Genomic DNA, 14752 nt, shown 5'->3' with positions numbered 1-14752 from the left:
TTTCATTGAAAATTGTATTTCTTTCAAAGCTCACATGGGTGGAGATTGTACGTCTGGGCTGAAAAAGGACAAGGCAGCAATCAAAATGAGAGGCCAAGACATCAGGACATGTATGCACGTGATTCCTCCCTTTTAACTGAAAATGTAAAGGATTTTAGGAATCTTCCTATGGTAATCAAAGAAAAGTGTGAGGTGTAGTTTATTATTGAACATCAAGATGACAAAAAGTATTCTAAAGCACTTCAAACTAGACAATAACCAACTGGAAGTGGCAGATATTGTCTTCCTGGGAGCCAGAAATGGAGAATGTGCAGAAGTAGTCAGAGGGACAGGTAATGACAGGTCTCATCAAGATAATGAATGATAAAGATGTTACTGTGATATCTAAAATAACAATAGTAAGAAGGCTGGATTTCCCCAGTAGTGTTGTACAGATGTTAAAGTGTTTTATGTGAAAGAATGAGAGGAAGGGGATTTGAAGAGTGGCACTGGAAAAGGCTGCTCAAAGTGCCATCTGCAGGAAGAGTCAATCATTCAATCCTGAGCCAACTGAGGCCTATTTGTCCCCTTGAGGCTGTTATGCTCAAACAATAACTGACATACTTTGGATGTGTGATTCAGGCAAACAATGGGGTGCACCTCGCTGACAGGGGTTTCATCATCTGGCCTCAAATGTGAAATCCAACAGCAGAAACCAGCTTTCTGGGATTCGCGAATACCATGCTGGATCCTGGGCCAGGAAAGACCTGGACCTTAAACTGAGATTCCATTGACTTGCACAGAGATTAGGAGGCAAAGGAGAAAGCAAGCAAGCTTTTAAGCATTTGTATAATGTATTTAATTATTTCATGCCTTCATTTTATTGTATAAAATATTCAATAATTTTAATGTTTTAATCATTTAGATAAGATATCTTTATTAGTCACACGTACATCGAGATACACAGTGAAATGCACCTTTTTGCGTAGAGCATTCTGGGGGCATCCTGCAAGTGTCGCCACGCTCCCAGTGCCAACATAACATGCCCACAACTCCCTAACCTGTACGTCTTTGGAATGTGGGAGGAAACCGGAGCACCCGGAAGAAACCCACGCAGACATGGGGAGAACGTACAAACCCCTTACAGACAGTGGCCGGAATTGAACCCGGGTCGCTGGCGCTGTAAAGCATTACACTAACCGCGACACTACCGTGCCTGCCTATTTATGTAAATTTTTAAAGGTTACAAATGGCTCTGAGTAAGTCTTTCTTGGTCTGTTTGGCTCATATCTTCTACTGTGTTAATTTGCTAAGCTGTCAGAAAAGTTTACAGAAAATTTATTCTTACACCTTTATAATTCTAATATTAATGTGAAAGCATTAATGTTTAGAATGTAGACAGTTCTCCATCATTTGTGCCATAATGGGTTAAATCTATCTAAGCAGATATGGTAGGAATAAAAAAAAAGACTTGTTCATGGATAACTTTAAGTTAATTAAGATAACTTAATTGCATGGATAACTTTAAGGCAAGATCTCCCTCAGGTTAGATTCTAGCTTGTTGGACCTTGGGCTGCAATTTCTTTTTCACGAGAACATAGATGCAAGTGAATTAGAACTTGATTTTTCTGGTATCTTTGTGCCATTACTCAACAACTTAGTGATATAACAGATGGTGCCAATAAAATATGATGACAGAAGAAATCATTGGCTTTGTACTGCTTGCTGTCAACTCTCTTTTCTATTGAAACAAGATGTCAATGCACTGTCAGTGGTGAAGGCTTTGGGACAAGGAAAGGGCTCAATCCCTGAAATATTTTTATTTCGAGCATGATTCAAAGAATGCTTACAGTCTTGCTGGTGAACTAATGGAGCTGCTTGGCAGTGATTTCCCAGTATTTACCGAAAAATCTGCTGCATCAAACTGCAGCAACACATGAAGGAGCTGGAGGAAATCAGCGGGTTGGGCAGCATCTATGGAGGGAAGTGAACAGTCGACGTTTCAGGTTGAGACAACTTCATCAGGACTGGAGAGGAAGAGGAGAGATAAGCCAGTATAAAAGGGTGGGGGGAAGGGGTGAAGCAAGAGCTGGCAGGTGATAGGTGGATGCCGGTGAGGGGGGGGGGGAGGGAGTGAGAGGCAGGAGAGGGAAGAATGATTTAAGAAGCTGCGAAGTGATAGGTAGAAGTTACAAAGGGCTGAAGAAGATGGAATCTGATAGGAGAGGACAGTGGAGCATGGAATAGAGGGAAGGAGGTGAGGAGGGGAACTGGTGGGAGGAGTGTGTGGGTGACGGGGTGATCGTGAGAGAGGGGGAGGGGAAAGAGAAGGGGTAATGGGGCCGGTGGGATAAAGTAAAAATAAAAGGAGATGGAGGGGTTTGAGAAATCGATGCTCATGCCGTCAGGTTGGAGACTACCAAGGCGAAATATGAGGCGCTGTTCCTCTAATCTGCGTCTAGCATCAACAAGGCAGTAGAGGAGGCCGTGGACAGACACGACTCAACAACTTAGTGATATAACAGATGGTGCCAATAAGTGGGAATGGGAAGTGGAATTAAAGTGGCTGGCCACCAGGAGGTCCTGGCTGGCATGGCGGATGGAGCGAAAGTGCTCGACAAAGCAATCCCCCTTTCTGTGTCGGGTCTCACCGATGTAGAGGAGGCTGCATCGGGAGCACCAGATGCAATAAGAGACACCAATGGATTCACATGTGAAGTACTGCCTCACCTGGAAGGACTGTTTAAGGCCCTGAATGGTGGTGAGGGAGGAGGTGTAAGGGCAGATGTAACACTTAGCCCGGTTACAGGGATAAAACTGTGTCTCCTCTTCCCAACCCCAGTAGAAATGATACACGTGTGCCTACTAGGAGGACAGGTTTGAATGATTCCATTCCTTCTGAAATGCACAACATAGGCTCACAATTGTCAAGTTATAATCTGGATTATGCACCCAGGACCCACACACCAACATGAACCAACACTGCTTAAGATGGACATATGGCGCAGGGTAGGTTGAAGAATTGCCAAGTGAAAACACACTCACATGATGGGAGTGGACCCCACCACTCTTCCTGACAGAAATGACAAAATCCTTGGCAAACTTAACAATACCTTATAAATGTGCTGGCTCATGCTAGTTACACAATGGTTCACTCAGAGTTCCACATTTCTGCCTTGTTGGGTAAAGATTGGAGCAAGATGATATAATTGTTGTGAGATCCACAATGTTCATTATGTGCCGGAGACACGGCTTTGTTATTTATCTATCCCGCATTGTGCCAGTCGTTCCTCTGGTGTCCGTAAACTATTTAGCAAATGATGATGGGCCACCAGCAGGAAGATGGATCTCTGGGGCAACCGAGGCCTTGAATGACTATTTTATGTCAGTCAGAATTTAAGAGCAGGGAGGTTATGCTGCAACTGTACAGGGTGCTGGTGAGGTCGCACCTGGAGCACTGCGTGCAGTTCTGGTCTCCTTACTTGAGGAAAGATATATTGGCTATGGAGGCGGTGCAGAGGAGGTTCACCAGGTTGATTCCAGAGATGAGGGGTTTAGCCTATGAGGAGAGATTGAGTCACCTGGGATTATACTCACTGGAATTCAGAAGAATGACAGGGGATCTTAGAGAAACATATAAAATTATGAAATGAATAGATAACATAGAGGCAGGATGGTTGTTTCCACTGGCAGGTGAGACTAGAACTAGGGGACATAGCCTCAAGATTTGGGGGAATCCATTTAGGACAGAGATGAGGAGAAACTGCTTTTCCCAGAGAGTAGTGAATCTGTGGAATTCTCTGCCCAGGGAAGCAGTAGAGGCTACCTCATTAAATATATTTAAGACACAGTTAGATAGATTTTTGAATAGTAGGGGAATTAAGGGTTATGGGGAAAAGGCAGGTAGGTGGATCTGAGTCCACAGCCAGATCAGCCATGATCCTATTGAATGGCAGAGCAGGCTCGATGGGCCAGATGGCCTACTCCTGCTCCTATTTCTTATGTTCTTATGTATCCGTGCAGGAAATTGGCCAGGGTCTTGACTTTGCAACATCTGCTGGAAATGGTGGATACGTAGGCTTTACATCACAAAGGAAATCATTCAGCCCATTTGCATTGTCCCAGCACCATGAAAGATCCAACCTGTTAATGCCCTTTCCCAACAATTTTTTCTTTTCTAAGATATATATTCTATTAACTTTTTAAAAGTTATAGTGGAATTTGCATCCACTAGTGTTTCTAATATGGCAACATCATTTCTTAACAATTCATAACAAATCATCTAAATTTTCTATGCATTTGATAACGATTTTAAAGTTCTCACTCACTAACCAATGGGAATCGTTTTTGTTGATTTATCTTGCTAAAGCTCCTCATAAATATTATGGATGTGAACAAGTTATTTAAGATTGCGAATGGAGAACCAGAGGTCATGTGTAATCAAGCAGGAACTGGAATAACATGAATTGTTTTTCCACATAGAGTAGCAGTTACGTGCAACAGATTTTCTTGGAAAGTACTTGGTGCTGTATCAGTAATCATTTCTCAGAAAGGAGCTGGATAAAATCTGGTTAAGAATTGGATTAAAAGTAATAGGATATATAAAGTGACCAACTTAATTAGAATACAAATGTTAAATACACATGCTCCAAATTTCTTGGTGTGCTTATGCTGGTGTTAACCAATCAATTGAACAATACAGTAAAATTTAATGTGAGCAACTATTTAATATCTGGCCCTTCCCCACCTAACACCTCAGAATCATAGTCTAAGGTAGGACAGAAGAAGGCCCATTGAGTTCTCAATGTTTTAATTTGAAGGCTCAAGATTCCACATACTTTATTAACTGATTTGTTCATTTATTCTCCCACCTTCAAAGATTTGTGCACAAACTACCTATATGTCTCTCTCTTGCACCCATCTACACTGGCTCTAGATCCAGCAATGCCTCATCCTTGTCAAATCCCTCCAGAGTCTCACCCCTGCCTCATCCTTGTGATCTTCAATAGCCTGGGCCTTAATATCAGGCGTTCAACCCGTAGTGTTGTGGATAATTTGCAGTAAGGCTCACATACCAATTTAACAATCTGAAGAAACTAGTTGAATCATTAATTTTTGTTGCTGTGGCTTGAGGAAATTCAGCATAACTGACATCATAAAATGTATGAAATATGTGTGACATTGGTGCAGATGCAGGTGTGTTCACTCACAAACCGGTGACCCAATGTGTCAGCTTGATAAATGTTTTCAAGCTTGCCATTTACATATGATGGGAATTTAAATGTTAGTGGCAGCTAATGTAAAGCTGTAGAGAAAACAAAATCCTAAATACAACTTTCCTTAATGATTCCTGCTCTATCCTTTTGACAGCTAGATCAAAGGTGAAAGGAGCTTGAGAGTAGGTTTCTGCCCCTTTAGCCGTACACGGGTGGCTTTGTAAAGAAGCCATGAGTGTGAAAATTAAGCAAAATAAAAACAGAAGTAAATACCCAGCAAAACCACACCTGCCAAACTGGTGAGAACATCTCCGACAGATGATAAAATCACACTTCCATTTTTGTTACCTGTCAAAGTTGTCAAGATTTTGGAATGCTTCTGAACATCTCTGACATTCAGAAGCATTCAAATATTGTGACCATTGAAATAAACAATGAAAAGTTATTAAATGTTTTAATTTATTTTTAAAAATGACCTCTAAATATTTCTAAATAATGTTAAAGAAAGTAATCTGTTTTGGCTTTTTTCTAGCTGTAAAACCTCATTCGAACAGATGGGCTCATGGATCCTCCACCAGGTCCAGTTTTTTGAGAGTTAAAATTCCTGTAGGATCCATGAGCAAACTTCCAGATGCTGGGGAATCTCAGCAATTTCATGCTCGCCCGGGGCCAAGTAGTGGGGCAAGTGACAGATTCTCCAGCTGGAATCCATCAGCAAGTGCTGGACTTCCCATGTTTGGATACACTTGGACTGAAGTCCCATGCTTGCTCAGATTTACATGGGTAAAGGCCATGGTTCACTGTGGAGTTGCCTGCATGTCACATCAAGCATTTTCATTGTGTCTCTGTCAGCGCAAGTTGTTCTCTCTTTGAGAGTCCTGATTGTTTTAGTTTTTGTGTTCACATTTTTGCATTATGAGCAATTGCAATAAGATTTTCCAATAATATGATTAAACTAATCCATGAATTATTTTTGTGACCACTTTATTCTCTATTTTTTAAGATTTAACTCTAAAGCCTTAGCCACTTCCAATAACATTGCGTGAATTTTCACCCAGAACTGTGATTGATTTTCGATTGTGCACTTGCAAAGTATTGCAGACATTGAGACTCAGAAATAAAGACAGAAACTCCTGGATGTACTCAACAATTCAGGGGAGGAAAGAAGGAATGTAAAGGACTGTGTAAAGGTAGAAGATAGAAAAGAGTTCATGCAAAATTAAATTGTCTAGTCCTTTGGAAAAATGCCCATAAATAAAGAAGATTGTAAGATTGTGGCTTTGGGTGATTTTTCTACTTTAAGTCATGTCAATCTCTTAGTAAGAACCACCTATTTTATCTGGGTTTTCTGAATGCAATATCACTTTTGGGCCCTTCACTGCTGCATTCTCTAGTGCAGACTATCTGAAGACAGATGTGAACTGGTATCTCACTCATGCCCTTTGCCTCCAGAGAAAGATCTTTGTGGTTCCTCAAGGCCCTATCTTTAATTTATTTGCCTTTTATTTATTTCTACTTTTGAAGCATCGAGTCCTCATGCATTGATGGATGGAGGAACCTGGTCCAAGATAGCAAACTTCATGAATCATGTCACAAGGCCTGAGTGTTTTTCATCAGCAAACTGTCAGATATGTAATTGTAACTATTGAAACCGCATTTAATCACCTGCTGTTATCTGTTTTTTTTAAGAGTATAAAACCTTGATGTACTTTGAGTTTGGGTGGATTCTACCAAGGGATTCTGTCAGGACATTCTCCCAAAAGTCTCCTCCAGAATATCTGCTTGTGCTTAAAGACCTTTTACATCTACAGCTCCAGTCTCCGTGTGGCTTACTCAAAGACACTACACAGGTTATTTGTCCATGGTGATTCCTGCACTTGTTTTCGGATCCCAGATGTATACTTGAGTTCTGCAGAAGTGCTTTGAAAACCAAACTGTGGAGTACTGAGTATGGAAATATACCATTAAAGGAAAGGATGGTGTTGGCCAAGAGCTTGAGAGAGGCCCCTGAACTCTGCTCCTGATTGGTCTACTCCTGTTTCTACATTTGTGTCCTTATAGAGAGATGTCAGTCACAGTTGTACAGCTTGTTTTGGTGACTTAAAATCAGAAAATGCTAGAAGTGCTCAGGTTGCATTTGGCAGTAACTGTAGCAAGAGAAACAGAGTAGACCAATTTACAACATGCCCAGCTCTTTATCTTCACAGACAAATGAAGGGAAATCCCTGTGGTCCAGATGCACTGCTGCCTGTTTTACATAGCCTTCTAGTGAGAATGGAAAAAGATTAAAATTAGAAATGTGAATTAGTCTTTATAACGCCTGTGTGCTTAGTTTTTGATGTTTGCCCATGTCTATGTGACCTTTTCCACAGACATAATAGCCCGTAAAACTGAATGGCATTATTTTATTCTTCTATTTAGTAAATATTCTGATTCACATTCATTCCTTATCTTAAAACAAAAATTTTGTAAATGTGTTTCCATTCCTACGACGACCTACAATATTCCTTGAGTTTCTGAAAATCTGAGCTTTATTTTCTCAATCACTTTCTGGGGGGTTCTGGGACTGAGATACACAGTCAGCCATCAATGCTTCGAATGTCTTCACAACACATGCTTTATTGAGCTCAGCATTTGTTGTAGATTCCCAAGCCATTTTGACTGGATCTGGAATTTTCTTCTCTTCACTCCTACAGAATGATATGAAGAATTAATTTAATACATCTGTTATTTCCTAAACTCCTAACATATTTCCACATATTATCCCCTAAGTAACCTACCTGTTCCTTATCCTTCTATCTGTTTCATACATAAGTAAAACATTTCCAATACATCATTGTCAGGTAAGAAACCCACTTTTAACAGTAATCTGTTTTTCTAATTTTTTTGATTGCTTCTGCATTTTAAAATAATTACCATACTATAATCATAAAAATAGAAAGAATTTTACATGATGTGATTGCTCAGCTATGGCAAGTAATCCAACATAATTTATTATCCTCCTAGGAAGAAAATCTAATCTCCTCACTTGTTCTGCCTACATGTGAGAACAGACTCACCAATATGGTTGATTCTTAACTACTCTCTCGAAATGGCCTCACTAGTCTCTCAGTTCAAGGGGCACTTAAGGTAGATAAACGCTAATTGCCAGCAAGTTCCATATTCTGTGAAAAAAATCCAACTTTATTGGAAACTAGCTGAGCATTTTTCATTAAAATAATTAATGCATACAGCCTTCATCTAAACAGTTTTGTGCATGAAACAGGGGCACTTGGCAAATGGTTGGGAAATTAAACAAGGCTGGATTATTTTCAAAGTGGCTGCAGCAAATAAATTCCTTAAAAACAGATCTGTTGATGGTAAATTTGTACAATAAGCACTTAATTAGTGGCGAGGATTCTTATGTGCAATTAAAGCCTTGGCCAGAATGTTTTGCTTGTATGCTATTTAGGGGATAAATGTGAAAAGTTACCAGTTGAAAGCCTGGATGATAACACTGTATGTATGGATATTATATGTTGTCCAGATGTCTTGCAAAAGATCAGTCATCTCATCTCCATTAACACTTCCTTACCAAATCTCCTTAGGCACATCTCTCTTGTCATTATCATCCTGATATCAGCATCCCAATGTGCAGCAGAGGCCAAGACTTGATAGTATATTATGTGTGCTTCATTCTTTGTCAGTGCTCTTTCCGGCTTTTGCTGATACTATATCTACTTGCATTTATAGAGTTCTAAATTGTAGAGTTGGAGAGGTGGTAGAGAAGGAGGAGGGTTAAAACAAAACATGGTAGATAGCTCAGTAGATACTGATTGGTGAACTGTTCTTTTAAAGGTTGAGCAATACGTTGCAAATATCTCCACCAGTTTAATATTTTTTAACTGTCTATTACCAGTGAAGGAAAGCTTGAAAGAACAAAGGCGGAAAGGTGGTGGAAGTTAACAGGAGGAAGTGGCAGTGGTTGGATACTCAAAGTCATGGAAACGTCTGAAGATAAGGACCATGATTTGGAATTTAGATGAATGGAAGTCAGATGATAGATGAGCAATACACAATACAGATCATAGTCTGCGATAGGTTTCAGGTAACTGAGTTTCAGACAAATTGTTGTTGGTGACACTAGCAAGGAGAACAATTTCAAGGTGGCAAACACATTTTATGTCTTAATACAAACTAAGCAGATATTTATGTATGATGTTTGGAAGTTGATGCAATCACATGTCCTTAATCACGAGCCTGTGAGTCGCCTACACTATATTTTATCAGTTCTTGTGGGGATGCGTACTCGGGCAGGTGGGATGATGGTGAGCAGGAGATTGCTGGAAGAATGCATTCAGTGGAAGTGAGTTATTCATCTTGGGTTAGGGCAATTGAGATGGGAGGAAAGGATGATTGCTTTCTAAAAATAAATAGCTGCAGATGGTGAAAATCTGAAATAAAAAGTGAAAATATTGGAAATGTTCAGCACATCACACTGTTCTGATGAACTGTCAATGGCCTGAATAATTAACTCTGTTGCTTCCTCCACAGATGCTGCCTGACCTGTTCAGTATTTTCTGCTTTTATTTAAACTAATTGACACTGGCTGTCACATTCCCTGCAAGTCACATAAAGGTAAGCTGGGAAAGGTTAGTTTAATATTTGAGAGATCTTTATTTACGTAGTATTACACCAGTTTGGACTTGGTAGAGGTTTGGGAAAAACCCTGTTGATGGTTTCAAGGGGATAGAAACTAACAATGGAAAACATCACAAAAACAATATTGTATATTGCATCACTTTACTTGAGGGAGATAAGGAAATTTATAGCGATGGTGCTACAGGAGTTTCAAACTCTTGATCCCTTTGAATAACTAGAGCTGAATGGAATGTGTCCCAACTGGGGATAATCAAGTGTACCAGTGCTTAGCAACTCAATAATCTGACTATGATTGAATATCTGGCATTCAATTGCTAGATATATGTAGGCACACAGACCAATTCCAGCAAAATATAACAGTGATATCTTGGGACCTCAATATCACTGTTCAAAGATATTACTGTTACATTTTGCTGGAATTGGATTTTCAAAACTGATATGGATCATAAAGAAGGAAGGAGAATTTATTTCACTCATCATTCTGAGTACATTAAGCTGAGACAGCTGAAGTGAACAGTAATTTTACTGTCTAGTACGAAAGAGTTATAACATGTCTTTATGCTTCTATAAATGTTGATTAACTGGAAATACTTGTAGGATGCAAAATGAGTGAAACATAATATGGGATGTAACAATGGCCCAGATTTTGTATTATAGGAACCCAAAGACTTTCTATGGGTCATTGCACTGGAAGATATGGTAATTAGAACAAAAAAAACATGGCACATTCTATCAGAGTTTTGAGATGGAAATGAATAGTGTTAGAATATTAACTCAAAGCTAATCGTGTGCAGAAATAAAGAGAAAAGAAAATGGGATTAAGAGAACGATAGACATAAGAATTAAAAAGAAAGCAAAGGAGTTTAAAACATTTTCAACAATAATAGAAATAAATAATAAAAATATAAATAATAATAAAAAGATAAATTTTAGTGCAGAAGAACTTGTTTATAGTAATTAAGGTGAAATTATGGTGCTAAAATTTTACTTAGATTGGAATGGAAAGCTTTGATTTTTTTCTCATACTTTTCATGGATATTTAATCTGTTACATGCATTTCAATGTTGAGCCTCTGGTGAGGTACCCATATAGTGTAGCATCAGGAGCAGGCCAGCTTAATTGTTAACTTCCTAGATATCCACATTTAACTGCACATGTGAATTTGCTGGAACTTTGCTGTCCAACTTGCTCTTTAATAATGTTGAATTCTGAGAGATAATGTTGGCAAAAATTAGCAAAATATTGTGGAATTTTTCACTGCTAATGATAGAAAAGAAAATGACTGTAATACTATTGGGAAAAACAGAGTTAAAAGGAGAGGCAAGCTCAGGAAAACACATTGGACTTCTGGGTTTCTTACCCCAAAGTTAAGGCAGGTAGGAATGAGAACCCCTCCAGAAAGTTGGCTCATTTATTGGAAGGTGGAATAACTTCATCACTTTCCATGATGAACGGAGGCACAGGTGAACAAGGCATGGAACCTAGTGGTTATCAGGATATCTCCTATCAACCCAATGATCTAACTCCACAGAAAAGGCTTCATTTCACTGACGGTTCAAGTTGTGTTTGACCACAGAAACACCATTATACTAATCCATGGAACACCACTGGTAGGTTTCAGAGTCACCAATGCCCCTATGGAAATTGCTTATCATTTATTAGCAGCACCAAGAAGTGTATTGATTGGAAACCCCAGAAATCAATTATTTGGAGGCACACAAAGGGAAGGGAGAGGGGTTTCTGTACAGCCATTAGAGCCAATCCTCAAATAACAATGCAATAGAGGTACAGTGACACACATGCCATGATGAGGATTATTGTGGAGAACACCTAAAGGAAAGATTTCCTGGATCGACTAGGCACCATTGCCCAATGTAGACACCCAAATAATTAATCTCATATAATCTTTTTTTGCCTAATGTGGTTAAAGAGAAGGCACAGATGCTGCAGTAGCAATGGAAGATGAAGAAAGGGAAGCAATGAAGTGATTAGAGGTGCAGCTGGGAAGATTGATGTAGCAGTCATGTCATGAACTGCTTCCAGTAAGTTTCAGATTTGGCCCCTGCAGAAGCATGGCAAATAAAACCCAAGTGTATTTCATTTACATTTTCATCTGGTTTTCACCAACTGTCTGCAATAGAGAGGAATAAACTTCTCAAAATTTATTACATGCTATTTAGCATAAAATATGCTCAGCATTCCCATTTGACTTAGCTTATGTTTCAAATCCGACTCTAGTCATATTGAGAGAAAGACAAGAGTTATGGTTGACATCCAGCAGGATACTTGGCTCTGAGGGCAATGGAGTTCTCCCCCAATCCCAATCCCAATGAGGGACCAAAGTTCAGGCCTCCAAATGCTGGGTTGACATCTAGTGAGGTACATTGTTTTCACAGGCAGGTTGCTGCTTTCTCCAGAAGCATTCAGCTTCCTTTGCTGCATTGATATGTCTTCAATAACTGGGGAATGCTTATGGGATTATTTCCTGTCCACATCTGTGGTAGTGTTTTCTAGTCACTGTTCTTTGATTGCAAGTAAGATGTTTGCTAAAACATCCCCTCCTTAATTGAACGCCATAGCCATATAGACATTGAAGAAGCTGCAGATGCTGGAAATCTGAAATAAAAGCAGGAGATGCTGGAAGTACTCAGCATGTCAAACAGCATCTGTGGAAAGAGAAGCATTCAATCACCTTTCATCAGAAACCAGTTGCCCGTCACTGTAATTCTCTACCCCACTCCCACTCTGATTTTTCTGCCTTTGACTTCCTACACAATTCCAATTAGGCCAATGTAAGCTTGAGGAACAGCATTTCATCTTCTGAATGGGCATGTTCCAGCCTTTAGGACTCTGAATTCAACAATATCAGATATTCAGCCTTTCTGGTTTGCGTCAGAACTAACCAATTCCAATAAAAGGTCATTAACATGTAAGATTAACTTTTTCTTCCCATAGCTGCTGCCTGACTTGCAGAGTACTTCCAACATTATTTTATTTCAGTTTCCCAGCAACTGCAATGTTCAATATTTCAGTTCCAGCAATTTAAGTTTTTCTCTGTTCTCATTCATCTTATTCTATTGTAACTCCAAAAAGATCCAACACTTAGAGCAGAGCAGACTCCAGTGACCCAATGTCCAACATCACTTCCCCCTACCCATTTATCTGATTACTAACCCAGCCATGACTCCAGACTCTAATTGGGTCTACAACTATCAAGCCTCTCATTTCCTCCCTTGTCCTACTCTGACCTCCAAGGTCCAGACATGGTCTCAGGCAGCCCTGAAAAAGTGCAACAGCCAATCAGCAGTGCCTGAGTTTAAAGCAGTGGACCGAGAGCTGCAATACTTGCTTGCCTATTGTGCAATGGCCAAATAGCATCCCCATTGAGGCACAATAGAATTTCTAGACATTTGTCCCTTACACTTTAAGATTATCAGTTCAAGTTTACTGATGGGTGATGCATATACAATTGATGGAAAAGAGGAACTGAATGTCAACTTGAGCGAGAATTGATCTCCCACTTGCATATCCCCGATAGCCCCTTCAGGCTTCTTCCCTTGGATTTGAAGAACTTGCAGGATGTAAAGATGTGAGCTTTGGAAGTCTTCAGTCTACTACTGTGCATTGTTTTGGTCGTAACCACCACAGAAATTCAAGCATATAAGAAGTCATTTACAAAACAATTATAGCACTGTTTATGAGTTCACATAGACCCTGTGGAGCGTTCCTTGCTGTTGTTCTTGATGTGCACTAATTTTCTGGTTGGGAAATCATGAATACCATATACCTCGATTTCTGATTCGTAATGCTGGCAAAGATGTATTTGATGGCAGACTTTCAAAATCTTGCACTACATTTTAGGCTGTTAGTGGGTGAATCAGCATAAGTCAAGAAGTGAAGGCACACTTAGAAAAAAGGCAGAAGGAGTAAAACATGCATTGTATTACATTTTGGAAAATTTGAGCACTTTTAAACTTCATACACAGCATGTGAAATGTACCTTTAGTACAATCTTGAATGACTAAAGCCAATATTTTTTTAATATATCAGTTAATCCTTTGTTAGAAATGCAGGTTGTGCCTTATACACCTCCGTCCTTTGCACCTGTGCTCCTCTCACGAACGCCCCGGAATTTCCAAGGTGGGGTATCTATTGTATTGCTTCATTTTGTAGAACTTGAGCAGTTAGTGCTTCTTACTTACTTTAATGACCTGCTTGAACTTAGGGATAAAGAAAGGAGGAATCCGGTCAGGTAGCAATGTCTACAGGACAGAACATGCTGGAAATGCTCTGGAAATAGGCAGATTTTATAAAGAGTGTAACTGAATTAACATTTCCAGTCTTTGGCCTTTCATCAGAACAAGAAGTTGAAAGCAAATATGTTCTAGGTTGGAGAGAAGGGAAAGGGATGAGACCAAGCAAGACTGAATGACAGAAGTGCTGATAACCCAAGGAAAATAAGAGTAGAACTTACTGGGATCCTAGTGTCGTACTGCACTAAGACTTAGTTATCCTGAGAACATTGAGTCATGGTCACGGCCAGGACAACTTGGTCTAATTTTCCAAGTAATGCTCTCAGAGGAGTGTTGCAGGAATAATTATGTACTTTGATGTGCACCTGAAGTAGAAAGCACATCAAACACCGAGCAGCAACCCACATGAGAAATGCTCAGTTGAATTAACGAAAGTGATTAGAAAATGCTTGTTTCACTCATAAGATCACAATAAATAGGACATTCAGCCTTTCATGCCTGGTCTGCTATTCAGTAAAATCATTTTTGATCACTCAACTCAGCACCACTTTCCTGCATTAAAGCCCATGTTCCTGAATCCTATTAACAACCAAAAATCTGCCTTGAATATACACAGTGACTCTTGGCTAGAGAATTCCAAAGATGCACTACCAAGTGAAATGT

This window comes from Pristis pectinata, chromosome 7, assembly GCF_009764475.1.
Source record: "Pristis pectinata isolate sPriPec2 chromosome 7, sPriPec2.1.pri, whole genome shotgun sequence".
NCBI lineage: Eukaryota > Metazoa > Chordata > Chondrichthyes > Rhinopristiformes > Pristidae > Pristis > Pristis pectinata.
Note: the sequence above shows the minus strand (reverse complement) of the source record.